This window comes from Pipistrellus hanaki, assembly GCF_964339955.1.
Source record: "Pipistrellus hanaki genome assembly, chromosome: 8".
Lineage (NCBI taxonomy): Eukaryota > Metazoa > Chordata > Mammalia > Chiroptera > Vespertilionidae > Pipistrellus > Pipistrellus hanaki.
The window spans coordinates 22,903,227-22,930,280 of record NC_140510.1 but is presented as its reverse complement, the minus strand read 5'-3'; the positions used below and the strand labels follow the sequence as shown (position 1 = coordinate 22,930,280).

The following is a 27,054-nucleotide window of genomic DNA, read 5'->3' as shown; positions in this document are numbered from 1 at the left end:
CTCAATAGCTCTTCTATTTGTTCCTCTGTTCTGGCAAAAATGCTGACCGCTAATGGAATACCAAAGCTTTCTTATTCCATTCAATTCACAGAAATCACACAAAAATGAAGTAAATGTAAAAGCATATAGTGTATCTCCAATATGAGTGGCAGTTATGCCAATTTTGAAGTGACTACCATCACAAATAAAAACTTAGATTTTACTGTATTTTATAAAGTAATACTTAGATGGGCACTAAACTTTGGACATCTTCTTTTATTAGTTCTGGGGAAAGGATTGTAAACGGGATTTTAAAAAATCTTCCCCTGAGAGGCTAATGATGAGTAAAGAGTGGACCATTATCCTAAACACAGTCTTTGTTAAACCAGCCTCTGGGTTACTAATAAACAGAATGTTTTCATTTCCATTAATTTCATGTCCTTCCTGTACTCTATAGGAGGTTTCATATTCTGTGCAAATATTTTAATAGTCAAATGTACCGTTATGTTTAAATAGTCTATTCTGTTTGTTTTTAGAGCTAGTTGGAAAATAGCACATGACTAAGTTGATCTGCAGTAGGTCTAAGTTTCAACCAGGCACAGCAACCTTTTCAAGCTTACATACTGATAGGAGGTCTTATGGTCTGAAGATTTTTATTTGTGAAATGTTTCAAATACCAATATAATCCAGAAAAAAAAGTAGTAAGTGATAAACCAAAGATGTCCTGTTTTTTTTTTTTTTTTTCATTTCCATAATTGAGTATTTTATCTTTAAAAAAAGTAAAGGCCAATAAAAAAGTAAGACTATTTAAAATCTTTTAGAAATATACTTTTTATTGATTTCAGAGAAGGAGAGAGAGGGAGAGAGAGAGATAGAAACATTAATGATGAGAGAGAATCCTTGATGAGCTATTTCCTGCACGCTCCCTACTGGGAATTGAGCCAGAAACCCTGGCATGTGCTCTGACAGGGAATCAAACCTTGACCTCCTGGTTCAAAGGTTGATACTCAACCACTGAACCATGGGGGCTTGGGGGGGAAAAAAGAAAAAATAAAGAAAGAAATGAAATCTTAACAGAGAAAATAAAAATTTTCAATCTCAACAAGGAAAATATGCAAATCACAGTTTCTTGGAACCTTTGTGATATGATAGACTGTGAACAGATATGATTTTCACATTACTTTTTCAGACCTGAAATAAAGCACACAGCATTTTTTTGGTCTACATTTTACTTCTTTTTTAGAAAACACACTGTTCTCCACATGGAGATAAGTACAGAAAATAGAAAAAATTACTGATTTTGGGAAAATTAGCTTTTGAATAAATTCCAATTTATATATCATTGAATACATTAAATTATCTATTAAAACATTTTCTATCTAGGCTTGTGGTTGGCAGAATAAAAGGCTCACCCAAAAATGTTCATGCGCTAGACCCAGAAAAATGTGAGTTGCACATTTTCAAGACACTATACAAAGGAAGAAAACAAACTTTGTGATTAAGATAAGTAGGAAGATTATCCTGAATTATCACCAAGGTGCTAATAAAATGTGAAGACAGAGGCAGATGAGTCAGAATTGAGGATAAAGCAGTTTGGAAAATGTGATGTAAGGAAAATTCAATCCACTAATTCTGGCTTTGGCTATGGAAGAGGTCCATGAACCAAGAACTGTGTGCGGTCTCCAGTAGCTAAGGAGGGGTCTTCCCCTTGAGAGTATTACTAGGAACACAGCCTTGCAGACATCTTGCTCAGCCAATCCATACCCACGGTAAACTTCTGATCTGCTAAACTGTAAAGTGAGATTTACCAATTTCAATGTATAAAATAATACATTTCCAAGCCACCGGTTGTGGTAATCTGTTACAGCAGCATAGGAACCTAATGCAGACTCTAGTACCTGCAAGTGGTATATTATTGTAACAAGTGCTAAAAATGTGGGCAGAGGCAGAGACTGGGAAAATTTTGGAGCATAATTTTTTTAAGGACTAGATTATCTTTAAAAGACAGTAGAAATATGATGTTAATGACTCTGCTAATGAGGACTCAGAAGGAAGTGAAGAGCATGGTGGAGAACACATTTATCACCTTGGAGAATGTCTAAATCATCGGGAATGGACTGATAGGAGAAATATAAGCCTTAAAAGGCAATGCTTGTGAAGGAACAAAAGGAAATGAAATATGTGTTTGCAAACTGAAAGAAAGAGAACTCTTAGTTTATAATTGCAGAAATTTAGAAGAATTATGTTCTATAGTTCTATGAAAAGCAGAATTTGTAAGTGATGAACTTGGATATTTGATGAGCTTTTCAAGTAAAGTATTGAATGTGTGGCCTGGCTGCCTTCTTGCTGCTTATCCTGAAATGCGAGAGGAGAGAGATAAACTAAGTCAAGAACTATTACATAAGCAAGCAAAACTATAAACAAACACATGAGAAAAGAATCAGAGTTCATGATTTTTCTAATCCTTAGCCTACAGGAATGGGAAAGGTTGCAGAAATTAAGAGAGTCACTTGAAAGAATCATGGTCTTGAAAAAAAGCCTATGGTGTGGCTGGGCAATGTTTTGCTAATGCATCAAAAAAGTTAAGATCACAGTATTCAGTCAGACAAAATGGTCCTTGAAGAATTAAGTATGTGACTCTTAGATCCCTCAGCTATCTCACTGGAAACCAAAAATAGAGATAGGATTATTTAGGGGGAAATATCTGTGGCATAGTTTCTTCTTTAGTTGATTGACTCCTATGACACACATAGGAGACCTACAAGGTTTTTCAGAAATTTATGACAGCAAAAAAATACTACCAGCTTGGATTGGAAAAGACAGAGATAATGCAAAATGAGAAGGTTGTTGGACCACTAAAATTTTAGAGGGAGATAACATGACTCAGCTGAAAACATGTGCTAACTGTCATGAAAAATAAAAGATGACTTCAAGGGCGAAGACCAAGGGGTGGGACTATTAACCACAAAAAGTAAATTCTTTTTATTTTAAATATATTTTTATTCATAGAGGAAGGGAGAAGAGGAGATAGAAACATCAATAATGAGAGAGAATCATTGATTGGCTGCCTCCTGCACACCCCTCATTGGGGATTGAGCCCCAAACCTGGGCAGGTACCCTGACTGGGAATCAAAGTATGACCTCCTGGTTCATTGGTCTATGCTCAACCACGGAGTCATGCCAGCTGATGGAAGGTAATTCTTAAGCCTTAAAAAGTGATGGGGATTGCCTGGATGGATTTAGAAATTGCTCTACAGCAGTGACTTTCATTCTTTCTATTTTTACTAGGTTTGAACCAGAATATTTTATGAAGGAAGTGACGAAGTGACTTATGGCTGTACCACCACTATAGTTTAGGAACAAATGCCTTGCTTTTTGATTTTCACAGACACAGATGGAATCTAATTTTCCTCAGGATTAATTTTGCCAAGAGTTTTACATATACTTAATTTAAATAATTTTGATGGCACTGTTGAGCTAATGAAATTTAGATAAGATTTCAATTTTGAGTTAATGTAATGGGTTGAAAATTTGAACAACTTTGGATGAATAAGTTTATTTTGCATTCGTAGAGAATGTGAATCTTTGGGGGCTGAAGCATAGGCAGTGACAGGCAGAATAATAACTCACTCACCAATGTTGTCCACAATTTAATCCCAGGAATTTATAAATATGTGATATTATATAGTGAAGGGGGATTAAATTAGAAGTTAGATTTACGGTTGCTAATCATCTAACCTTAAAATAAAGAAATGTTATGGATTATCAGGGTGGACCCAGTAGAATCATGTATATTTATAAGTGAAAGATGGAGGCAGAAGAAGATAGTCAGAAGGAAATGTGTCTATGGATGACATTAAGTGAGAAGGCCTCAACTAGCTATTTTTGCTTTGAAAATGGAGGTAAGGGGCCATAAGCAAATGGAAGTGAGCAATCTCTGAAAACTAGAAAAGGCAATAAACCATTTTGTCCCCCAGGGCCTCCAGAAATAAATCACCCTATTGACCCCTTCAACTTAGGCTAGTAAGACCATGTCAGATTTCTAATCTACAAAACTATAAGATAAATTTTTGTTTTAAGCCGCTGAGTTTGTGGTAATTTGATACAGCAGTATAGGAAACTAATACTCTGCTATTTCTTAATGGCTCCAATAAAGGCATTGCCACATAATGAAAGTCAAATTTGTAGTGAATCTCTTATTACAGATTTACATTCTTCAATAAATATTTCATTGTTTAAATGCTGCAAGATTGTCCTTTTTACTGGTGCTATGATATACATTCATCATCTAAGTTTGGCTTAGTTTTTTACTCTTTATATTAAGACAAAGCTCCAAACTCTACTCTTATATTGCTCCTGTGACTGGCTAAAGTTTTTTCTCTAGGTATGTGGAGATCATGTAATGAAAAGGGAAGGCAATGGTGCCCATATGCCAATTATTTTTTCTCTTATAAACACTTTTGAATAAATACGTTTTTTATTTAATCAGCTAGCTCTGGTCATTGCTTGATCTGAACACAAGATGGTGAATACAAATAGCCTTTTGGTGTATGTGTGTGCCTGTGAATGCATAAAGCACACACTTAGTTTGCATTTGCAAGAACAAGACATATGTAATTTGTAACGTATAGTCTCAACTATGGGATTCAAATGTTGCATGGGATATTTCTTGAATGTCGTATCAATTAAGGAAGGACAGGAAGAAGAGTGCATATTACTCATAGTTCTTGAGCCATGATGTTACATAAGTCTCCTTCCCTTGTACTGTTGAATATTGGAGTTAGAGAGGCAAAACACAGACTTACTGTTATGCCTTTCAATTAAACAGCTAATGAGCTAGAATAATGACCCTCTCTCCTAACTGGTTGTAAGAATAATTAGATTTAAAAATACTTCACACATGAATGAAATCATAATGTTGCCAGTCAGGGAAAGAGAAGACAGAGCACCATACTTAATTTTGCTCACTCTGATAAAAGCCATTTTGCTGTATGTGTGATAAACTGGAGAGTTACAATATTGATCTTTGTCCAAATTCACCTAAGATCTTAAAAAAAAAAAGGATGCAGATAACTGGACCAGTACTATATATGTATTTAAAATACTATTACAAGGTCCTCTATGCTAGAATACAATTCTAATTAATAAAATTGTTCAAATTTCAGGTTCTCATAATTTGGATACACTAAGACTTAAAAAACATTTTGTTTAAGGCATTCTTGTCAAAGTCTTTCTAAATATACAAAAATTACAGTATCCATATAATAAAAGCCTAAGCAACCATTAAGTATATATATAACTACCAGAATGACTGGTTGCTATGATGTGCACTGTCTACCAGGAGGCAGATGCTCAATGCAGGAGCTGATCCCTCGTGTCAGTGGTCTCCCACAGGGGGAGCGCCACTCAGCCAGCAGCTGGGCTCATGGCTGACGAGCCTCTCCTGCCTGCAAGGCAGTGCTAAGGAGCAATGAGCTGAGAGGTAAGGAGCAGTGAGCAGGTGGGCAGTAAGGAGTGAGAGGTCCTGGACTGCAAGAGGGTTATACGAATTCCGGCTTAGGCCTGCTCCCCATCTAAGCTAGCAGGTGAACATCCCCTGAGGGGTCCCAGACTGTGAGAGGATGCAGGCAGGGCTGAGGGACCCTCCCCCCACTTAGTGCATGAATTTCGTGCACCAGGCCTCTGGTTTAGTGATAATGAAAAATTTTGCAGTGTCTCAAGAATCATATTTCTGTATATAAATCTTAATCATACACCATTGGCCATAAGGAATGTATAAGAAATAGGCATATATGTTTATTGGTTTTAGGAAATACATATAGGATGAAAAAACAGGATTCATGATTTGTGTCTTATTAGAAAGCTCATCTACTTTCCTATGGTGATTCCTACATTGACATGGTTAACTAAATCCTTGAAATGTTAGCAGTAGTTGTCTAATTTTAGAGTATTGAAGTATAATGTTTATTTCCTGTTATCTAGAAATGCTGGTTTCCTCAAAGGTTAGATTTTGAATTAATATTTATTAGTAAGTACTTTAAAGATACTCAAGATTGAGGAAATACATTTTTGTTGCACGTTTATCTTAGTTCACAATTGTTGTAAAATTGGGAAAGGTCTAGTATAAGTTACAAGTGTCTTGTAAAGTTACTTTTAAGACCTGGTGGAGGAAGACATATTTCTGATTAAATAGAACTTTTTTTTTTATTTCTTAAAAATAAAACAAAAATGTCAAGGATTGATACTAATTATGCTCATCAGTTTGCATGTCACTAATTAATGTTTTCAACATTGAGAATTTGACTTTCTAAGAGTATCTTCAATGTAAAAGCTTTTATTCAATTTTTGATAGTCTCTTCCTTATACCCTGAGTGGCCAAATTATTATGATCTCTGAATGCATAATAATCTGGCCACTCAGAGTGTGTGTGTGTGTGTGTGTGTGTGTGTGTGTGTGTAATAGACCTTTCCTGGTGCATGAATTCGTGCATGGGTGGGGTCTGGCCAGCCTAGCTGGGGGAGGGGACATAGGCAGTTGGTTGAGGGGACAATTTGCATATCAGCCTTTTATTATACAGGATATACAGTGAGTGGCCAGATTATTATACATTATTATACATTCAGAGATCATAATAATCTGGCCACTCAGTTTAGCTTTATTAGCTTTCAGACCACTTCTGTATATCTAAAGGACAATTAAAGTGAAGAGTAAAGTTCTATCGCAAATTCAAGACAATTAATTACTCTAAAAAAATTATATACTGAGAATTGGGACAGCCCTAACCAGTTTGGCTCAGTGGATAGAGCATTGGCCTGCAGACTCAAGGTTCCTGGGTTTGATTCCGGTCAAGGGCATGTACCTTGGTTGTGGGTACATCCCCAGTAGGGAGTGTGCAGGAGGCAGCTGATAGATGTTTCTCTCTCATCGATGTTTCTAACTCTCTATCCTTCTCCCTTCCTCTCTGTAAAAAAATCAATAAAATATATTTTGAAAAATCAACTTTATATTCAATTTCCAAGTCTGTAATTATCTAGGAATTGAGGATAGTAATAAGCAAATGACACATTAATACATAAAAACAGTCAATATGTAGAATATGTGAGAGTAATATTTGTTGTTACTATTATTAGCTTTTTTCAAACCAAGCTTTATTTTTTCAAGTTATACCTCTTTATTGTAGATATAATTAACATAAGGAAATGCTAATTTACAAAAAAAAGTTCAACAACATGTAATTTGAAAATATTGAATAATTCTCATAATTGTCTAAGAACAAAAGTCTTATATTGAAAGTGTCTGGGTATATGATACTTTTAAGTCATAATTATTTCTTTACCCTTGTAAAGATTTAACAAAGTACAGAAATACTGTTGGTCAGTGATATCTTGCTTTGTCAAAGGCCCTGATTTTCTGATTATTATAAATCAAGAAGTTTGTTTTATCCAACACATTTTTTTGTTTGCTTCAAATTTATTTGTCAAAATTTCGATATAGTAGGAATTGTCATCACTTAGTTTACCAGGGCCCACATGTTGTGTCATTCCCCAATAAATCATGCTGCCATAAAGTAACATTAATTATTTCTGCTCCAGCTAGACATCAACATCAAATTCTTTTCTCAGCTTTCATCTTATGGTTGAAATAAGTCCATTCATCATCTTTTTAGAAACGAATTGGATTAGGTCATGAAATATTTTTTATGATTGGCAGGCTTCATGGTGGATGTGAATAGGTAGTGGTCAGCAAAGACCTTGAAGATTTATTTTCTTGGTCATGCTCCTGCCTCCAATAAATACTTCACTCCTACAATGTTACAACTTTTAGAGGTCAGAGAGGTGACAGAATGTGAGCAGGAGCAAGCATAATTTCTAGATCATCTCCATAGTCCTTTTGATTTTTTTTTAAACATATAGAGGGCATCTAAAGACATAAAAACAATAACAACCACTTTGCCAACCACCAGCTTTTTGGGGCCATTGAAGTTTGCCCAAGGTCATAGCTAGTGTGTAATGGAACTTGTTAAAAGTTTACATGTGAAGAGATAACTTCTGGATCAGAAACTATTTATCTATGGGAATTACTCTGGCAGATTCTTAACTAATCTCTAATGACCAATACCTGGGCAGTAGAAGCAGCACCTCATCAAGGATTCCTCAATGGCAATCTCTATGCAGGAGACAGCAATCAAAGTAAAAGTTGATTAAAGTAAGGAGTAAATTCCAAATCTCCTAAAGTAAGTGTTCTCCACAGATTTATATTAACCTGAGTTTTTTCTGTTCTGAACCTAGAATAATGAAATTTTTATGAGGTTGTGGATATAAGCCTAAATGAAGTTTAGTGTTGGTAGGTGCTTCTATACGAACCTGTACTTATCATGTCTTATTATCTCTAGCCCTCTAAGTTTAAGTAAATAGTGAAGAATATAGTCAGTGCGGAACTTTTGAATTGATTAAATTTTGATTCCTATTCTAGTAGTCATTTAACTTAATAATGTTAATGCAAAATATAGCACAGAGGGAACCCTGAGATGTTTTACACAAATTTAACGTTTCCCATGTGAATGTTATTAGTTCACAAATGTTTTCAACCTGTAGGCTTGTCAGTGTTCTTTCCCTGCTTGCTGAACAATATCTTGTCTTATATTCTTTGGTGAACACTAAATGGAGTATAAGTTTTATGACAGGCATAATACTTTATCATATTCCCTAGAAATAATTTTGTTTTTTACCTCAGTTCTAGTAAAATTGTATAAGAGCAGTGAAATCAGGAAGAGAACTAAAGGGTTTCCTATTGATGCTACTCATTTCCAGTGTAAGAAAGAAAAGCAAGTGAGATTTGCTCAATTCCTCACCTTATGTGATGGTATTCTTTCATTTTAAAATGTAAAATACATATTAATTGTCATAAGTTCACCACACATATTTGATATACATTTACCCACACAAGCACTCTTGAACATTGCTTTGCTAGTTGTTCTAAGCTATTCTTCAAGTTATTTTTCAAAGTTATATCTTAAAAATGAAGTATTTCTTAGAAAATGTAATTGAGTCTGTGAGAGAATTGAATAATGATTCCTGCTGGATGAAATCTAATTTCTCTCTTTATCTGTGTCATGCTGTTACTGTCCTTTGATATAGTCCTCCTTTTATTCATCTGAATCCTTTTATACTTAAATTCTAACTTCGCTCCTGTTCCTTTAAAAGCCCACGCAAGGGCAGATCTCCCTATTTATCCGTGAACTCTAGTTATAGTTTTATTAGGACCATATCTTGTCATGCTTTTATATTTTATATTTCTCAAAGTGCTTGTTTGAATAGGTGCCCAATAAATATTTCTTGACAAATTAATTTCTCTATTAATTAATCTCTCTTATTTAAAACTAATTTTACACATTGGAAATTGTTGTACATGTCATGGTGTAATTGGTGACTTTCAGAGAGACAGTCATTGTCTAAATATGTCTTCTCTTAAAATGTAGAGGCAGTGATTGTATAAATATGTCTTCTCTTAAAATGTAGAGACTTTTTCTTGGAAAAAAAATTCAAAAATACAAATTTCCCAAAGGCTAACATTTATCACAGTTTAGTCAAATCTATATCACTACCCTCAAGGAGATATAAGACAGCAGTGTACCATTTTCCTTTGTTAAACAATAAGAAAAACAAGCCATAATTATCCAAAAATAAATCTAACTTATTCCAGGTTTTAAAATCCTTGACATATCCTTCTATCTCTTGTGGATTTTCTAACTTTCAGAGTAATGGGGAGGATCAGCTGAGAGGAACTTGCCCGAACTGGGAAGTATAATGCTCCTTGACAAAAGATTTTCTGCAGTCTCCTCTGTAAAAGCCTTTGAGGTTCTTGCACTTAACCTCTCAGCAGCAACATCACCCTGTACAGCCCCTCTGACACCCAGCAACTCACAAAGGCATGTGAGCCTAAAAACTCCCAGACCGGCTACAATTTACGATATGGAGTGGCGTTTCCTCTACCAAAGATGAAACACTATTCATCTCCAACATATGCTGCCCAGAGTATCATTTCTCTTTCCTTAATCTCTTTGTAGAAAACGTCTCCTTTGGGGATTTGAATTTAGATTTTGAATAGAAAAAGTGAGAAGGATTTTAAATGCATCCTGAAATTTCATTCTGGCAAGAGCTCCTGAGGTTTTCATCACCTGTTAAAATTGCCGTTTTCTTTAAAAAGAATGATGTAAAAAAGTGAATACCTCTTTGTAAGTGTGGGGAAGGCATTCAGAATTTCTGTAAATAAGATTTTATTCAACTAAATACTTAACACTTATAAAGAAATAGTTTAAATGATCCCAATACTTTCAAGGGTCAGTCCCCTTAGCTCAGAAGGGATATGTGCCATGATCCTTCTAAGATAGTATCTGTAAATTATGGAGAAAATTGACCTCTAACACTTATAATCAGTCTCTGACTCAGAAATAAAAATAATGCAGCCATATGGAAGGAAGGAAGGAAGAAAGAATCATTTCTTGGTAAGAAAATAAAATACTGCAATCTGTGTATAATTGGAAAATGGTTTGTCTTTACCATTGGCAGAAGACAACTCTTATCAAATCATGACTAACAACCTTTTTTTATTATCTACTATCTCAAAAATAAGCAAATACAATATTTTCTTTGCATGATTAGATAAGGGTTTAGGTCCATATATTTTCTCCATATCATCTATATTAAGCACCTCCTATACAGCAACTCTTTATCATTTATCCTGATCACTTAACATAAACTTCTCATTTTTTTTCTTGAGACAGGTAGAGAGGATAGAATAAACAATATGGACTGTAGCTCAAGACAGACCTAATTTGAATGCTGCTATCATCATTGCTATTTTATTTAACAGCTTTACTTAAGTGTACTTTAGTTACCATACCATAAAACTTACCTATTTTCAGAATACTGTTTTATGACCTATGTATTGACAAAGTGGTGAACACTGACAGATGATGAACATTTTCATCAACCCCCAAAGAAAGCTCAGTTACAGTCACTCCCCATTCCCATCCAATCCCAAGTGACTGTTAATTACTTTATGTCTCTATGACTCCCAGTATCAATAACTCTCTTTCAAAGGCATGTACATTGTCATTCAAAAAACTGTAGCAGTCTTCCCAAGAACAAATAGCTGGTAAATCCATATGAAACATGTAGGTAATACTTATGGCAACCCATATGAAACATTCTCTGCTCATTACTGTATTTTACATGAGAAAGGTGTCGTATGGAAAGGTGAAGCAACTTTCTTAACGTTTCACATGTAGACAATAATGAGTGAGTAAGATTTAGAGTTAAGACTGAATTCCTGTACTCCTGGTTGTGGTGCCCTATGTTAAAATTGATTAGTGTAAAGGAAGATATGGCAGAGGAGAGAGGTTCAAAGTTGTGAGAGTCCTATCCTTTAACAATTTATTTTTTTAAATGAAAATAGATTGAGCATCACTATATACAAAGTATTATGCTAGACTGGATAGAAATAGGAGGAAAAGGCTCTCAGGTATCTCTGGACAGAGAAAGCAGCAGAATAACCACTACATTCATGGAATGGATGAAGATGGAGTCAGGAGTAGGGTGTGTGACATGTGGCATTTGTGTGGAATTAGTACAGAGGCAGTCAGCCTGGAAACTTGAGGAGGAAAGTTTCTTACAGTAAATACCACTTTAAGATCAAATCCCAGTAGCACTATGATATTTAAAGAGCTTATATTCATCTGTGAGGTGGGACAGCTGCCCACCTGAGATTGCTGAGGGTAGAAAAGGTGGTACTAAACCTTTTAAACATCTTAACAAAATAGTGGAAGAATTATTTCCATACTTAAATTAAAAAGATACATAGTGCAATGTGAAAGCTAGAGTACATTTTAATCCTCATTTATGCATTTTAAACACCCTGAATTGTCTTATTGGCCAATTGGGCAAAGAACCTTTTATTCAGCAAATACACATTGAAAGCCAGCTTTGAATCAAAAGAGGGGTGGGGTGCATACCTTCATATCAAGGGTTCAAGTGTAAGTAATCCTTACACTCGCTGTAGAAAGTTGAATAGACACAAGGATAATAAGGAAGCCTTGTTCAGTTATGTAATAGTAAGGAAAGCATCTCAGAAAAGGAGTTACTGGAGCTAAATTTTAAAAGATCAAGAAAACAGAACAAAACAAAAAAACACCGACAAATTTATAACTTAATGCCCCATTTTCTAACCTGAAAAGCATTACAAAGTATTATTTTTACATAAAAGTGGGTTACAAAAGCAGTATGGGGGAATACTAGTGGTAGAGCAAAGATTACTTAAGAAAGCACAAGACCCTAGGAATGTTTATTTACTTGAGATTTATCAACAGCTTTGAAATCAGTACCATTCCCATCTTTCCCAGCAGCTTCAGTGTGGATGTGAGCCTTTGGAAGGATCATTAGACAGTCTGCTCCCTCCTCTGCTCCCTTTCTTCTTGCAATAAGAGAATTTCCATTTCCATTGTGTGACCTTGGGTGTTTCAGGTCACTGGAATACACTCTACGGATTTCATGGCCCTGAGCTCTGACGGCTTGGGCACAGGCACTGCCTTCCTCCACAAGTGAAACAAGAAATAGTTATTCCCATTCAGACTTTTAAAGTGAGACCTGGCCATGGGGGTTGGGGTAATTAAGGTGTAATGTTCAAAGTAGAGAAGTATATGAGGCAATAAGTAATGGTTGAGGTTGGTTAAGCGCCAAAATGAAGCAGCGATGTTTGATAACCACTACAGCTATTTATGGTAAATATACTCCTAAATCACGCACATTAGTCCCATTAGATGACAGGATTTAAAAAGCAATAAGAAACCATAAAAAGTAAAACATGCAATTTTCTTTCTTTGTGAGGAACATGGAAATGCTGACTGGTTCATTTTTCTCAAGGAGAATGCATTTAGCCCATAATTTAGGTGAACGGTAACATAGTATAAACAAAAATATTTATTGGCAATAAAAGGATATTAAATATAAAATAGTTTGCAAGGGCTGAAAGGATCATAGCCCAGGGAAGGGAGGGAGGCTGAGAGGACAGAAGGTAAACATGCAAAGATTTCTAAATTTCCCTCATGTTAATTTTTATACAATTATAACTCCTAATTATAATAATCTCAAGAAGGACCTACTGAAAGGAACATCCTGTCTTATATTATAGCAATGCCTGAGATTTAGTTCAATGTTTTCTGATAAGTATAGAGAGGACCATTAGATCGTATTTTTTTCATATTTGTATTTGTTTTCTACTCTGCCACTCCCTTATCTGGAACTTAAAAATGGCTTTATATCATATTCAGCCATCTACATAGGTTTTTAATAGACGTACATCCATTCATAGTCTATCACTTATATTCTTTCCAAATTTAATAACAGCTTTTACCAATTAGTAGTATGATGGGTGTGATTCACTGTATAATTAGGGCAGAATTATTTAATTCAGAATCTTTAGTGCCTAAAAGTTTTAGTTTGTCTTTCAAACCTCTGCCCACCATATCCTTTCCTTCAGTCATGTTGCAGATAGCTGGTTTTTTGCAATATCTGCAATAACAAAGGATCCAAATGGTGTTTTCTTGTACGAAATAGCACAAAAAATTGTTTTCCTCTATTGCAAACACCTCCAAAAAACAGGAGCTGCTATACCACAAAAGTAACTCAAATAAAAACGTTTAGCAAAGTCTTGCAGCACAGGGAACCATCTTTTTTTTTTTTTTTTTTTTTTTTTTTTTTTTTTTGCCAACCAGGGTGGGTGATAAAATGTGAGGTGAGCTGATGAGTGCTTCATGGGCATTTTGGGTAATGATGTGAGTAATGTGGCATACATGTCCACAGCTGGAGAATGGTCACAATTATTCTGATGCAATGGTATAAACATGGAAAGCTCTTGGAGGCCCTTGGGAAATGAAATAATCTCATGTAATAGTTGCAGGAGCTAGAAAAAGGATGTATTAAAGGCTCAAATAACTATATGGATTAATTAAACAATCAATGATGACTCCATTAGTTTCCATATCTTCTGCAATTCTTTTATTTCTTCCCATTTCAGGTTTTTATTTATCCTTAATATTTATCTTTTCTCCACCAATAGTTTTCTTTTTTAAAAATATATATTTTATTGATTTTTTACAGAGAGGAAGGGAGAGGGATAGAGAGAGAAACATTGATCAGCTGCCTCCTGCACACACTCTACTGTGGATGTGTCTGCAACCAAGGTACTGCCCTTGACCAGAATGGAATCTGGGACCCTTCAGTCTGCAGGTCGATGCTCTATCAACTGAGCCAAACCGGTGAGGGCCACCAATAGTTTTCTATTAACTGTAAACTATATGATGAACTCTCCCATATGCTATTAGATTCCTCAAATTACAGCATTGTTCAGGTATCAATTTAAACTTTTCCCACCACAGAGGCATGTTCTATCCTTCGGTCTAAAGCTCTCCCTGCCTGCTCGTCTCTATACCAACTCTGTATTTGTTTCATATTACTTATGGCTATTTGTAAACATGTCTATTACCTCTTCTCTATTTGCCTCTAGACTGTAAACTCCATAATGGGAACTCTTCTGTCTTCTTTGCTATTACATTCTTAGCACTCGGGATGGTTATGATGCACACGAGTCGCATAATGTGCAGTTGGTGAGGGAAAGATGGAATGAGTGATGTTTTCTCCCACACAATGAGCTGTCTCTCTGGCTCACTAACTCTAGAGATAAGATTTGAGTTACTTGTAAAGTCACTGATGTGAAACATACTATTTCTTAAATAATTTTATGTAAAATATTCTAAATTTTAAGGAGAGCTGAGTTTAAAATGTTTATCATATTTTTGTGTAAGTGGTTATAGAGAGGAAAGCTGGTCACACAACCTCCAATTTGAGTTAGAATGAGGAGTTGTTTTACTGACTGCATATTCATTTAGCTTAATTCAGATTTTTCTAGTTTTATCTCAAGTTTTAAAGAAAATGCAGTGTCTGTATTGCATAGAAAAGTGAAGACAAAGTTTACTTGCTATAGGAGCTTCCAGTCAGCTATGGGAATCTGACTTTTACATATAAAACAATATAATACAAGCCAGAATTTGACTATGTATCATCAGAAACGTGTGTATAAAGAACTATAATCATGTGACTAGGACTATAAAGAAAGTCACCAAAGAGATGGGCCTTGTGGAAGGCATTGGCTGAGGACAGATGTGTTTTCACCACATGTGTGAAAGATGGAAGAGCCCAAGATATTCCATGGATAGAATGTAGTAGTTTGCCTAGAATGTATGGTATTTTTAGAAAATGATTGAGATATAAGGCTAGAAGTGGGATGGGACAACCTGGGGGAGGATTTTAATTTCTTAAGCTTGGGTTTCTCCTCAGATTTAAATCTATTGCTGCACCCACTCTGTACAACACCCACTATTTTAATATTATTTTGTTTGTATTTTTTTTTGGGGGAGGACAAATCCATGTAGGCATTTGTATCTAAATGGATTTTAAATTGGCATCCACCAGTATGTCACTTCTCTGTAAAAAAATACTTCTCATGAGAGAATGACCTGAATTTCAAGATCTTCTCATGTTGAAGATATATTTGCCTTTATAGAAAAAAATCTATAGTGAAATAAAAATAAGAATATCTAACACTCCAACCATTAGCTTAAACTATGACACAGCGTTTCTTCCCTGAATGAACTCTTAGCCATCCTTCAATTATTAGCTTTTCCCTAATGTACCTACTGTCAGACAGAGCTCCCGATGAGCTATGCTCTTATCTCTGGTCTTTTAGGGCACTTTGCTGCATTCGTAATTGCACTTAGAAATCCTCACTGCTCACTACATGATAATTGTCCTCAGTGGACCCTCTTGTTCAGTGCACGATAATCTGGCGACTAATCCAGACTGCATTACCAAACACAAGTCAGTAATTACTTATAGAATTAATAAATGACCAGAGGGTTTTTCAAAAACAATTTTAGAGACAATACTTTTCAAAATTATGAATATTCCAGGTATTAATATAGTCATATTTTTATTCATCAGAAGATCTTAGCATGCAGGTCTACAATTGTACATATTGAGTGTCTCAGCTCCATCAAGTAAAATAAATGTTGTGATTCCAAATCTTTGGCTTTCCATTATATATATAAAATCTTCATTAATCCATGGAAATAAAATAGTAAAAAACACTGGCGTCTAGCTGTCGTATTTTATAGCCATGAGTCTTTGAATTAATCTCTGCTATACTCTTTTAACCCTAATGATTATATGAAATAAATGGTTATGTGTACTTCCAGAATGCTGAGCCAAACAAAATAAAAAATAAAAACTTTTTAAAGTAAATGTATTAATTACCCAAGTGATGTTATCTTTATTTTCTATATTTTATAGGTCCAATTTGCCTAAATAAATATCAGAGCGCTGTTAGAAAATAACGCTATGTATTAGTTTCCTATGTCTGTACTTTCAGACATTGCAATCAACATAACTTTGTTTCCACTGTGCCCCTGTGAGAGAAACAAGAAATCCGATTTATTTTTGTTGGTCTTTATCCTGCAGATAAGGGCACTTTTCCTTTTGCCTTATGACACGTCTAAGTAACTATCTAGGCAGTTGGATTTAAGATTTAAGTAAGCTCTAAATTTGATTCCTTTTGTGTGTTCATTAACTTCATGCAGACAAAGCAGATGGTCACTTGTATAATTGCTTATGTGTTTATAAAGGAAATCAATTAGCACTACCCCTGTGGAGTTCTTACCTTTTTCCTCCTTAAATTCTCATCAACAAAGGTATTGATAGAATCAGCTTTTGCCACAAGAAAATCCCTATACTTGGGAGTAGCCAGGGATCCTCACACATGTTAACAAACCTTGAAAAGAATCGAGAAAAGCACCAGGGAGACAGAGTCAAAGGAAAGAATGTCCGTGATAGGTGAAAACAGTGGGGGTTCAGAGCATCAGCCCGCAAGGCCGCTTGGACATGTGCCTTTAAATCCCAGGGAGCACTTTTCCAGCAGTTTCTAAGGCTTCAGAAAGGGGTTATTGGCTGGAGTGCATGAGACATAAAATAGATAGGATCATAGTGTACTCAAAATACTGAAACTCTAGGGGTATAACAGATGCATGCAGAAAACTGTAGTTCATGGAAGTGGGCCACTCATCAGGAAAATCGGAGCAGGTTCTGTCTTCAGGTTTTTCTGTACAGTTTGGGTTATTTTTCCACCCAAACTAGCCTGCCATTAGGGCAAACAGCCTGGCCGGCACTTTAAAATGAGCCCTGGCCCTGGGATCTCAGGGGGAAATGTTTACAGGGACTTTGAGTTTTGATAGTCATTATTATTTTATTTAGACATAACCATGGGGAACTTTTGGAGGTCTTTACCCCTAGGATTAAAAACAAACAAAACAGGGGAGAGGTGAGGGTAAAAGGTCAACCAAAGGACCTGTATGCGTGCACATAAGCATAACCAATGTACACAGACACCAGGGGTGAGGGCATGTGCTGGGGTGGGAGTGGACGGGGAGAGGTCAATGGGAAAAAAAGAGATATATGTAATACTGTATGCAATACTTTAAACAAAAAAGAATTAAAAACAAACAAGCAAACATCCAAACTGGTTCCTAAGAACCCTTTTGATTACTTTTAGTTGCTTGTTTTTTTGTTCTTTAAAAAAAATTTAAAAAAATAAAGGAAAGGAGTTTTCACATAAAATAAGATTGCTGATCATTTCCATTGGTCTAATATTTAAGCGCCCTGAGAGAACCCAGGAGAAGTTATCACCATTGGTGCGTCCCTTCATTGTAAGTATGGAAATGATGGAGATTATTGTCGCTATTGAACTGTTTGGCAGTATGCTAGCGATACAGTTTTGGTTTCCACAGGCACGTAACTTTCTATAATTGTGAAGTCTTCTGACCAACATAACATTCCCCAGAACATGTAACCTCTATCCACGTGATTTATAAATATTTCTAGATCTGTAAGCCCTGCCAAAGAAGTGATATTCAGCTGAGTGGTATTTGCTTTTCACAACTCCTCAAGTTGAAATTTGATAAAACTGGAAAAATTCTCATTCTGCCTTATCTTGGTCTTAAAACCAATATCAATTGCTTTCATTCCAATGTTATCATTTTTATAGGCAACCAGTGTTAATTTTGTTATTAAAAAGTACCTCTAATAAAATGGAACTCTAGTAAGTAAACACTATTAACCTTGTACATGTCCTTTCTTTTGTTTATGCACAATAACATAGACTTACATATTTGAATATAGTCTGGATTATATGTTATTCTGCAGCTCATTTTTTTTTTTTTACTCAACAATATTCTTGAATATTTTTCTCTGTATATATCCAGAGACCTAACATGCATTTTTTGTTTTTGTTTTCTTTTGTTATTCCTCACTCAAGGACACATTTCCACTTATTTTTAGAGAGGGTGGAAGAGAGAGGGAAAGACAGAGAGAAAAATCAATGTGAGATAAACACATCGATTGGTTGTCTCTTGCACTAGCTCCGAACAGGGCCCAGGCCAGGGAGGAGCCTACAACCAAGGTATGTGCCCTTGACTGGAATTGAATCCATGACTATTGGTCTGCAGTCCTACGCTCTATCCACTGAGCCAAACCGGATAGGGTCTAACATGCATTTTTTGAGGGCTATACAATATTCTAAAGCATGAATTTATTTTAAGTTACTTCCATATTTATGGTCAATTAGGCTTTCTTCCACTATTCCATGTTTTAGCAAGTTTGTAGCAAATATGATACAAAAGTGTATATTCTATACCTTGGAGTATTAGTGTATTTTTGTAGTTAGATTCCTAAAAAGTAAAACAGTAAGTACTGTGCCTAGCCAAATAAATGTGCCACAGTCAGGTGGTTGAGATTCCATATTTAAAAATTTAGTCAGTCTTAACAAAATTGCTCTCCGAAAATATGGTATCAATTGTAAACCCACCAATATCACATATGACTTTTCTTTTCCCCACACTGGCACCAACAATGTAACTGTTAGAGAGGAGTCTTTGAACATAAACTGTATGGAAGTCGTTACTTCACGTCCCCCTGTGTCATTAAGCACGTTTTCTCCAGATGTTCAAATGCTCATTCATTGTCTTAGTCCCTGAACTAAATCTCTCTTTCCAGTCTTAAGTGTTTTATTTTCTGACTGCTACCTACCCCAACAGTGTTTTTGCTGACCCTTTCCTCACATAATATTTCTTAGTGCCATATGTTTTGTTAATATTGTTCTTCCTGGGGAACTTGGTTGAGAATAAACTCATATATTTGGGGCATATATTTGTTGGTTGGATAGACTTACCCATAATGGGAAAAAATCCTATATAATAAAAGGCTAATATGCAAATCAACCTAACAGCAGGAAGGCATAGTGCTATGATGCTCACTGACCACCAGGGGGCAGACACTCAACACAGGAGCTGCCCCCTGGTGGTCTGTGCACCAGAAGCCAGGCTCACAAAGAGCAGGCTTAAGCTGTCAGTCAGATATCTCATGAGGGCTCCCGACTCTCCCTGAGTGCTCGAATGTTGTGCACTGGGCCTTTAGTTAAAATAAATGAGGTGAAATATTGTGGAGTCTCTTATTTCCTATATAAAATTTATTTGGGGAAAGAGTTCATGAGAACCTGGCTGCTTCAGAGCAAAAGGTAAGCACTCTAGAATAGCAGCCTCAATATCTTGTATGCGCATGTTTAGGGAGGGATCCTTCCCTACATATAGGCAAATTTGTTCAATTATTCTTTTTGGCCAATTGATAAATATAATTAAGTCTTTTGTGTCATTTAAAATATTTCATTTAATTGAATTGAAAGAAAATAGCCAAGAAATTTACTTGACACAGTTTTTTTTTTTTTAAAGCAAAAATAAAATTTTAGGGATTGTCTTTATACTTCCTTCTCATCACTTATTCAGATTGACAATTGTTATCTTCTGTATGAAAATAGAACATTTATTTCAGAAAGGCAGTCAAAATAATGTTTCCTATTGTTTTCAGTAACTTTTTTATTACCTATATGCAAGCTGGAAGGTCAGATTATATACCTAATTTGATATTTTAAAGATTTAATATGATGGTATACTATTATAGCATCATGATTTGTTATTGTTTCTTAAATCTGGTGAGAAGTGCAACATTTCTTACTATTTTTTGGCAATTGCATATGAATATATATGTGAGATGTGTGTTATACATACATACATACACAGCCATAAATAGAAATCATATATTTAATTACATAATTCACTAAGAAAGAACCATCAGGACAGTAAACAGCAAGATCACTCTAAACACACACACACACACACACACACACACACAAAAAAAAAAAAAAAAAAAAAAAAACAAACAAACAAAAAAAAAAACCAAAAAACAAAAACCAACAACAACAACAAAAAAAACACACAAAAAAAACCCAACAAACTATTTGGAAAGCTTTGGAGTCCACACGGAAGAGGAGAGTAAATGCTTCTGATAGATCATATAAGTTTATACCTTTGGAGTTTCCAATTTCTTCAGTGGTAAACTTTAGTGACAGAGCAGACATTGGCAGCTATAAGTTAGGTGGCCTTATTGACTTTACCATGTGAAGTTTCTTATCTATGACAAGAAGAATCCAGAATAGCAATCCGTATCTCTTTATTTTTATCTCTGAACTAGTAAAAAATTTCCATGATTATTGTTTGTTCTTACCAGATTGAAAATATAATGAATTTTAGATCATCTTAAATGAATCAGTGTTTCAATAAATGCCTGTTGCTTGTCCTTCTGTCTTTCTTCCAAATATTTAATGTGAACAGAGCAGATAAGGGGCGAGGTCTCCTTTAGAGTAGTAGATGAAATATTTTCAAAGTAATTTAGCAACTGTGAGAATTTTGAAGTGTTGTAATGGAATAAAAAAATATAAACTATTCAGCAGAAGGGACCCCTAAACACTGAGATAGAAAAATAGTGCAAGGGCACTAGGAGGACTCAGTATTGGCAGATACTTTTATGTCAATGTAATCTGATAGCTCATATAGTATTTGCCATCCTTACTACCATCGTATTTTGTCTTGAATCTGAATTCTGTCCTGAGTTTAATCCTGATACCTTTATAAAAGTTGGAACCAATCTATGGTGGGATGAAAGCTATACCTAAGATAGTGTAAAAAACAGAAAGAACAGACATTTTGAGAAAAATATGATGTATCCCCAGCCAGCATGGCTCAGTGGTTGAGGTTTGATTTATGAACCAGGAGGTCACGGTTCAATTCCAGTCATGGTATGTGCCCAGGCTTTGGGCTCAATCCCCAGTGTGGGGTATGCAGGAGGCAGATAGTCAATTGTTCTTTCTCTTCATTGATGTTTCTGTTGCTCTTTCCCTCTCCTTTCCTCTCTGAAATCAATTAAAATATATTCTAAAAATATGTGTTTCAATTTGAAAAAAGTTCTGTTAGTAAAAAAAAGTTCTTTATTTGCATATAATAACATATGGAGAAGTTTGAGATTTTCTGATAATTGCTATGTTGCCTTTCATTCTTTTGCTGATGAGTTGTTTATGCGGTTACTACAAATACTTTTTATTAGGGAAAAACAATCATTTTTAAAAAATCAACACTGTTTTTAGATTTCTTAAATATAGTATCTTTGTAAGTTTAATAATAAAATAATCTTTGGTCAAGTGCATGCCATTAGACTTGGACCAATCCTTTAAGGTATTTAGAAACTATTGATATAAACAAATTATTTCTGCCTTAAAATAGTATTTCCACATTTTAGTAGAGAAGTAGTCAGCTGCATTAATTACTTTGGTTTTAAACGTGTACTACTCAGGTCTGGTAATGTGTAGTTTATAGTTTTAGGATTTTCACTGAAGACAGGGAACCTTGTCTTTATTGGATTCTTCTGAGAATGCTGTTTCCATTGCCCCATGCTGACTCAGCTAAGACCATAAGGTTCTTCATCTACTTCAGTGTCACATCATCTGCCTCAGAAATGGAGGATATTTGGGGAACTTTTTATAGTAGCATTTTTAGTCTGAAATATTTTAAATGGACTACACATAGCAATGACATATGCTTTGGGTTGGTGTCAAATGTAAAACAAAAACAAAAACACAGCAGTTCAAATTTGTGTTGCTATCCTTGTGCCAAAATATTTTATAAATGGCTAAAATCTATTGACTATCTCCAGCCATATTTAAGGTGTTTAGAAGTCATTTACATAACAGAAAGTGTTTCATCCTTTCTTTTAAGAAGAATGCTCAGAAGACACATTTTTTTTGTTAGTTGCTGAAGCTGCAGAAGCAGACCAAGAAAAGATCAGTTATTTGCAATTCAATTTTTGTAAGTGGAATTGGGGTGCTTCAGCAGATCTTGAAAACCTTGGGAAATACTTTTACAACAGTAAGCAACAATGTTCAGGAGGGTCATTCACGATAGCAGAATACTGGCACCGTGGAAGGTCTGGTCTTTGCTATTTTAATAATAGGTGGTAAAACCTTCCTCATATTTGCATTGGCCTTATGTTATTCAGATTAGGGTATTTTTATAACAAAGAACACCAGAATTTCAGTAGCTCGGCACAAATGTGTATTGATTTATTGTCCAGTTAGTTCAGTGTGGACCTAGAAGTACCAGGGACTTCTGTGGGCTTTGTTCTCCCCGAGGGCCTTGTCATGTTCCTGGCTTCTCTGCAGTGAATGAGGGGAGGAGCAGAGCAGAGCACCTAACCACGAGTTTTTATGAGCCCATTTTAGAGGTGTCATCCATCACTTCTGCTCATAATTCATATGCTGGAACTCACAAAGATGGCCACACCTAAATAGGAAAATAGGGGAGACAGAGTATAGCTTTTTGTCCAGAAAGAGAAGGGAAATGGTTTGTGAACATCTTACCGGTCTCTGCCACAGCCCTTTATGACTTATGAGGTTATTCCATTTCATTGGGTCCTGAAAACCACCACATAACATCCCTCAGGTGGGTATTTTACTCCAAAGAATAGATGAAAGCCACGCTAGAAAACACCATAGATCTTCTGAATGTGTCTTCTATCCCCAACATTGAAGTATGTGGACTACTACCTTCTATAGTAGAATTTTGGGTTTATTTTATGTGACAACATGTAGAATAAGAATAGAGAGTCTGTCCATATAGTTCTAAAGTCAGAGCATTCATGTACAACTCTGAGGAGCCCATTTTTATAGATAATATAAATGACCACTACCAAAGGTAGTGGTCATTTATATTAGACCACAGACTCCATAACTATGCAAGGTTGTTCTGACCTAAGTACAGCATTTGCACAATTCATTTTAGACAGAAAAAGATGAATCTTTGTACCAAGCTCAATATTGGAGGTATTGTATTGGTGAAAAGAGACTTACTTCAATTTAAGACACTTGGTTTGGATCCCTATCCTTGCAACTACTAACTGTGTTGTTAGGCATGTTAGTTAACTCACGAGACTTTCACTGTTTCCATGTGAAATGTGGGATGTATAAGATGGCACATTCTCAATGCATATTCTCAATGAAATAAATGGATGTTCAGTAATTGCCAGATGCCTTTCCACAACAAGACAATTAAAAAATGGAAAACTTTACAGATAATGCCAACTTTTGTAAGATGTATGCAGAGGAGAATTTATATGAACTCCATAGGACACCAGAGATCCTTAAGCTAAAGGAAACAGATAAATGTGGAATATAGGTTTAAAAAACAATCCTGTACATTATACTAATTTACCTTTTAAGTCAGTGGCCAAACATTTTTGAGCGCTCAAAATGTGCCAGGCATTTTCTTAAAGTTACCTTAACATACTAGTATTTTTCCCCCCAATTTTGTTACTCAGAAACTTACATATAATTATTGTATTGTTATCCCTTCTTAACCTCAAAATTAGTTCTGTTTAGAGTGGAGAGTCATTAAACAATTCAATTAAAAAAAGGGCAAGAGGCCTAAATAGACACTTCTCCAAAGTGGACATACAGATGGCCAAGAGACATATGAAAAAATGGTCAAAGCCATTAATCATCAGAGAGATATAAATTAAAACCACAATTAGATATCACCTCACAGCTGTCAGAATGGCTGTCATCAACAAATCAACAAATCACAAGTACTGGTGATGATGTGGAGAAAATGGAACCCTCATACACTGCTGGTGGGAATGCAGACTGGTACAGCCACTACATATACTAACGTTTGTCAGTGATTGAAGAGGCAGGGGAAGGGGAAATTGTGTAATATCAAGACTTGGAGATCATGAACACCATCCACTCTTCTTTATTTCTTTCTTTGACTGATACAGCTTTCTGGAAATATTCTATGCAATGTTTTACTTCTGTAGTTGAGACTCAATATATTTTAAATGTGTCTTATTTTCTTAATAACATATATAGGAGAAAGTGAGATCAGAAGTCACTTTGTACTACTTTTTTAAATCTCTTCTATTCCTACAAATTACAGTTCTGCTTTACAACTTGTTTACTTAAGAAATTACTTTGTGAGGCCCTGACCAGATAGCTCATATAGTCAGTGTGGTCTTGATATGCCAAGATTATGGGTTTAATCTCTAGTCAGGAAACATACATGAAAGCAACCAATGTATGTATAAATAAGTGGGACAGCAAATTGATGTTTCTCTCTCCCCTTCTGTCTCTCCCTCCCACCCTCTCCCTCCAAAATCAATTAAAAATACTTTGTGACATTGAAGCAAATAATTCTATCACTATCATAGATAGTGGCCCTAGTTTTATTTCACTTTGAAAATCCCCTTCCCTTTTATTGAATTTATAGGGGTAATACTCATTAACAAAATTACACAGGTTTCATGGGCACAATTCTATAATACATCATCTGTACACTGTATTGTGTGTTCATCTGAACTCAAGTATCTCAGTCACCATTTGTCCTCCCTATACCCTGTTCATCTCCCTCTACTCACCCCCTCAGAAGATGCCTTCCATTAGTAAGGAATGCTTACATGTGTCCCATACTTTTAATTTTCTTTCCTCAAGAATATGAACTTTGTTACAAAAGATTTGGAAGCTCAAATATCAGGTTTGACACTTACTAAATGTGGCCTTGGGCAAGTGACAGAATGTCTCTGGAAACTTTTTCAGAGGGAATACACTTAGATTGTACTTGAAGATTGTTTAAAAGTTAGAGATGATGTATAGTAAGTAAGCAAGGTGTATGCTAAGCATGATCTAATAAATTATTACATATTATTTTTGTCAGAAATTTATTATTAAAATGATTTCAAAGTAAATAATAAAGTTAGTTGATCCATACATTAACCAAATAGTCAAGCCAACATAAGACAGAACCCAGTTTATTATAAAGTACACACATAATCTTTTTTTTCTTTAACAATGCATATTAAGGAAAAAATATTGATTATAAATGCTAGTTAATATTAGTTAGAGGAAAAATTACAACCTGAATTGATTAAAACATTTTTATTATGTATGCAATTGGAATGAAACTTTTATTTGAAAAGTAAGCATGGTTAGATGAGAGAAGTACATTTTTAAAATGAGGAAATTAAGATTCTAATTCCCACCCAATTATTAAATATGATAGGAATAGAAGTAGAAATTTAAATGACTACCATAACACACTGTGAGAATGCTACAATACTTGGACTGTTCTATTCCTGCTTACTCCTACACAGACACTTCCTTTTGTGTTGTTTTTATCCCTCTTGGGTAATATTGTAATGTAGGAAATACATTTGCATTACAGAATGTCAGTAATCTTGAAAACTAAAATGTATAATCTTATATGCATAGTTTCAAAAAAAGAAATTATATTTAAAGAGAACTCATTTAACTTGTCTTTACATTTTATAAAAGTCAATGCAATAGAGATAGAAAAACTAAAGTCTGCCTGTAGAAAATGGGGCTCCATCTAGCTATTCTCAGGTATTTTTATATTTAGCATAGATATGAATTTTAACATATTTCTGTCTGCCGAAGAAAGAAGTAAATGGGTCAAACCTTAAAGATATTTTATCAACTCTACCTCTCCTTCCTGTTCACTGTTACATTTTCATGATGATTATTAATGTTTCTGTGTAAGGATGACCCTGGATGTCTATTCATGATTTAGAGTATTGGAGGAAATGGTAAGGAAGAGACAAACATAGAATTGGTACATGTCCCTGGGGCTTCAGTTTTTGTAATCTGCAAAACAAACTAACACACCAAAAAGCAAAACAAAACATAACTTGCTTGTTGAAAAATTTCTGTGTTTGCAGAAACTGGTTTGGCTCAGTGGATAGAGTATCGGTCTGTGGACTGAGGGGTCCCAGGTTCAATTCCGGTCAAGGGCATGTACATTGGTTGTGGGCACATTCCCAGAAGGGGGGTGTGCAGGAGGCAGCTGGTCTATGTATCTCTCTCATCGATGTTTCTAGCTCTCTATCCCTCTCCCTTCCTCTCTGTGAAAAATCAATAAAACTTATTTTTAAATAATTCTATGTTAAAGTTGGGTTTATGTTACATACTACTACAACAATTGAAATTACTGCCAAGTATGTACTTTCAGAATGACTTAGTACATATACTGTATATGTGTTATCATTCTCAGACCTTTATCAAAGGCCTGTCTACTAATGTGTGGCCATCTCTCTGCTGAGCAGGAGGAACATGCAGCTCAAGTTTTAAAATAGATCATTGCATTGAACTGCATGGGTGGGTTGTCGGCCCAAAGAAGCAGAAAATAGCCAGTTTACTTCTGGACTCTGCTACATGGACCAACTCACATTTTGCTTTGCTGTGTGAATTAATTGTATTGCCTAGTTCCCTGACCTATGATTTGGAGATAACCATGTGGAAACTCATCCATAGATGGAAAAAATGACTTCTTATTCTTTTGTGTATGTACAAAGAAACGGGCTGTTGTGTTTTGTAGTACCAGCAAAAAAAAAAAAAAAAAAAAAAAAGACTAGTTTCTTTTTAAAAAAAAAATTTTTTTTTTTATTAAATTACTACGTAGTTTCAAGATGTAAATGATGGACCCAAGTCTAATGAAAACCATTCTGTCTAACTTTTTTTCTC

At 35.2% G+C, this 27,054-nt stretch overlaps 1 protein-coding gene across 1 annotated transcript in view; it reads left to right on the top strand.

Annotated features, from left to right (window-relative positions):
- Window positions 1-27,054, top strand: part of LRP1B (LDL receptor related protein 1B) — a 1,553,318-nt gene that overhangs the window by 62,269 nt on the left and 1,463,995 nt on the right. The gene's annotated exons all lie outside the window — the stretch shown is intronic.